Genomic DNA, 4,664 nt, shown 5'->3' on the forward strand with positions numbered 1-4,664 from the left:
TCCCCCTTTACTTTAGTGTCCAATTTAGTTAGAAAGTGTCTTAGTTTGTGTTTCTAAGTGTTTTGAATCAATTTATTACCCAATTTCGTCCAAAGTAGTCAAAGTGCTCAAAACTGCCCAGATTGTGTTTTTAAGGCAGTTTTGAGTGTTTTGGTGCTGTTTTGAGTCTTTTGGTTTGTTTAGTGCTTTAAGTGTTTAGTTTTACATTCTTTGAGTCTAGTTTAGTGTTTTATATTGTGTTTTTACGTTTTTGAGTCAAATCCAAGTGATTAACAATCCCTCCTAATCCCCGGTCCATAACGATCCCTACTTACATACTTACTACAATTTGACAAAAAGAGGGTTTAATTTGTGTGCATATAAATCTCGCATCAAATTTTGGCGCCGTTGCCGGGGATTAGAAAATTTGCTAATCCCTTGGATTGTTTTATTTTCGTTTGTTTTTATTTTATTCCAGATTCTTAATCTTGTTTTGTTTCTTGTTTTAGGTACTTGTTTATGACTCGGAGTTCTCATCCGATTCGTGAACATATCCTGGAGTGATTGGGTTCTTCGTCCGGCTGCAAGACGTAAAAGAAAGCGCTACTTGGGAGGCAACCCAATGCACTTCTAAAAAAAAAAAAAAAAAAAAAAAAAAAAAAAAAAAATTTCATATATTAAATAAAATACTAAACATGGAGAAAGATGGTGCTTCACAAAGGTTGTTTACGTGAAGCCCCATTACGAGGCGTCGGAGCTGAAGGCATCGGAGCTGAAGGCGTCGGAGCGGAAGGCATCGGAGCGGAAGGCATAGAAGCGGGAGGCATCGGAGCGGAAGGCATCGGAGCGGAAGGCATCGGAGCGGGAGGCATCGGAGCTAGAGCATTCCAGGCCTCAATACTTGGCCAAGCGCTGGATGAGCCAGGAAAAAGGTGCCTCTGGAAATAAGCAGAAAACTTTTGACGGTCATTTTGAATTCGACCCTCAGATTCTTGCAGCTCATCAAGCTTCCTCTTCATGCCCGACGAATAGTTATTTGCAAGCACATGCAAACTTCTATTCTCGTACTTAAGCTGCTGGATCTCTTGCTTAAGACTTTCCACCTCTGCCATCAATGATTCCACCTGACGGGAGCGGGCAAGCAGGCATTGGCCCATGTTGGACATAGAGCTCGCACACTGAACACTAAGTGCGAGGGACTCTTGAACGGCCAACTCATCGGACCGTCCTTACAGCAGCCTACTATCTTTTGGAGTGAGGAGGTTCCTAGCTACTATTGTAGCTGTTGTAGCGTCCTGCATCACGGAGTCTTCACCTGTAAGAAGACCGTTAGAAGATAAAAAAGAAGGGCGCCATACATTACCTTGATGGGGCGCAACCGGATCGCTGCTGAGACTCAAATCTAAGCTAAGGTTCGATGAGTTAGTCATTTTTCAAAGGTGTTCAAAGGTAAGGGTTGATGGAGTAAATTTTCAAAGGGTCGGAGTCGATTTTCAAGAATGGGAATTCTTCAGAGTGTGTTTGTTGTGGTGATCGATAGCTCTATAAGAAGCCAAGGCGACGCGTCCACCAATTCAAAAAGCCGGAATTTCCGGCGTAATTTAGGCGACGCGTTCTCGGCTTTTCAGAAGACGCGTTCAACTTTGTCAAAAGATTTCTTCTTTTCAGACAACACGTGGAGGCCATCATCGCAACTAAACATCTTCAGCCGACAAGCGCAAAGTTCGGCGACGCTTTCTCTGCTTTTCAGAAAACGCGTGCAGCTTTGTCAAAAAGAGCCGCATCCGCACTACTACGTGTCGTTCAGAAAGCAAAGGGGCGCCTGCTCAGAAATCGAAGAGGCGTCGTTCTGATATCGAAGAGACATTTGTCGACAAGGGTAAACGAACAGTACCACCACTTGATATTATCTCTATATATGTCGACCTTCGTCTTTTACGGCAAGGCAAACCTGAAGAAAATGCCCAATTCTCCCTCACCTCTGAGGGCGTACTCCCAGCAAAGCCTTTCGAACTACTCAATTTTTTCTTCTTCCCGAAAAATGATACCAGATGCTTGGAGTACAGATGACCCAGGAGGAAACAGCACAACAAATACATGTGCTGATTCATTCACCGCTTCTTCAAAAGCAAAGGTATCTCATATCATCAAGGTCAAAAGCAAAAGTATCTCATATCATGCTCTTTCCCTGTCTTTTTCTTTGTCCTTGTTCTTACTCGCATGGCAAAGTGAAAGAAGCAATCAGCCGGCACTTGAAGTCAGTCTTCCGAGTTGGAGCCAACTGCCTGGAATCTATTCCTGATTGCTTACCTAGCGTTGCTCTCGAGTAGTCATCTTCAACGGTTGATACACTTCCAGAGAAGGGACCACTTCTGCAAAGGGGAGCGAGTAAGGCAAGTGAAAATGATACATTGAAGCATGTGGAGACAAACATAGGCTGAGTTATCCTCCAACCCTTTTCAATACGAATTGGAAAGATTGAACAAAGAAACAGACCAAAGGGGTAAGCTCAGACCTTCGGGGAAGACCAAAAGAATCCTGCTGCCCAGTTCAAGAGTAGCACAAAGGAAAATCAATGATGGGCGGAAACCAGTTCAAGAGTAAGCCTGTGGAATCATAAAGATCAAAGCCTCAATGCAATCACCAAGGAGAAGAGGGAATTTACACTCCATAACCAGATTTGCGTCCCTAAACTCTTCTCTTTGTTAATTACATTCTGCCATGTTTAGTATGTTTAATTGCTTTTTGTGTGTTTACTTATGTTTTGTGTGAATCTATGCTTAAAACATTGAGGACAATGTTTGATTTAAGTGTGGGGGGGTAACTAAGTATATTTGATGCAAATTCGTGGGATTTTATCACCCATAACTTCAAATGTTGTTCCTTGCTGTTTTAAGGTGTTAATAGAAAGCGCATAATAGAATTAGCGCATTGCAATCAAATTATTCCTCAAAAGTTCTCTATATGAAAGCGCATAATAGAAAAACAATCAAAGATCATTAGATTCTATGGAAATCATAAGTGTTGACGAGGCATTCGTAACTATGAAAGCGCATGATACTTATGCCAAGAATTTACTTAACATGATTGTGACCAACAATCTTAACTACTCATGAATATAAGTTCCCAATGATTAGGTGAAGTTTCCTTATACCCTAGCATCAGATTTATGTATGCAAATTAAGTGTGCACCCTCAATTCATATACATAAACAAGTTTTAATTCAAATAGATAAGTAAATTGAATTCACCAATCATGAAATCACAACTGGAAGTAATCAAATCATAATGCAAATATAGCCATGGTTTCGAAATTCCCCCTTGCCAAAAGGGGATTAGTTCCTCATACTCACAAAACAAAGATCATTGAATTTAAACTTTGAAAGCACAAGAAAGATTACACCTAAACGTTTCAGCAATTCCAGGTTGAATGGTGATAGGAGCATATTTAGGCGACTTACTTAGCTTGTTTTCGTGCATTTATGTTGTTAATTGTTGATGTATAATTCCTTCCTAATGCTAGAATATATTTAGTATAATGGCACAAGCAAGGGTGTCGAATCCGCAGGGACTAATTGGACCTATGTAACTACTTGTTTTGCAAGAACTCTAAGAAATGAATCAAACTAAACAAACTAGGCAGATTTGGAAATGAATCAAACTAGTCTAAATAGACAGATTTGTTGTTGTAACTTGAAAGCATGAGAAAATGAAGTAAACACAAATAAATGAATCAACAACTAATGTAATGGGATAGTATCAATGGAAATGAAGCTAGGGATTCGGTTTCACCATTGCTCAACTAAGTCCATGTTTGTCAAGTTAGTTTGTACTCATTCATCTACCTATTTCTTGAGTTTGTTTCACTTGGGTATGATCAACCATATGATGTGTGGATTTGATCAAATGTCTCTAATCATGAACCTAATTGTGATGTGCAACTTTGGTTCATAATCAAGATTATGTAATGTACAAGAAACTTTCATAAAACCAAAGGGAATAACTCGGCAGGATGTGTGCTAAACACTCCCTTCATTCATTCACATATCTACCAAGATTATGCATGATGTGTGTTCGAATCTTGGCTACACAACTTTGTGATTAATTCAAATGATGATCAAACATTAAAATCAACACACAAAGTCACCATTAAAACAGAAAATGAAACAAGAAATAGATGGACAAACTGAGCATTCTAACTTAATTACATGGCAAACTTTGCAAGGTTACATCGAATCCCTAGAGGAAGATTAGTTACACTTCATGTTTACAAAGGTTTAACATAAAAATAAATAACATGAGTGAACATAAGATTAAGAAGGAGAAACCCTTGAAGCAAAACTGATGTTGAAGTCCTTGAAGAGTTCCTTGGTGTTGCTTCTCCAAATGTGGTGCGGATGAAGGTAGAATGGCTTGGTTGAATGGTTTCTGCCCTTGGGACAGAAAATGGACAGAGAATGGAGTGAAATGGGAGAGGTTATGGGTGTGTAATGGACTGGTTGAAGAAGAAAACTTGCGGAACCCCTTGTTGTGTCAAGTGAGACTTGTTTTATAGAAAAGAATGTGTCTCCAACATTCAGATTGGATCTGGAATATGTTTAATTCAGATGGCAGTGCATAAGTCAGCTGGAATGATGGGTTTCTGAGGTAGTGGACGCATGGCATGGACAAGATCTGCAACAAGTG

Source organism: Pyrus communis, chromosome 12, assembly GCF_041283825.1.
Source record: "Pyrus communis isolate YQ-2024b chromosome 12, ASM4128382v1, whole genome shotgun sequence".
NCBI lineage: Eukaryota > Viridiplantae > Streptophyta > Magnoliopsida > Rosales > Rosaceae > Pyrus > Pyrus communis.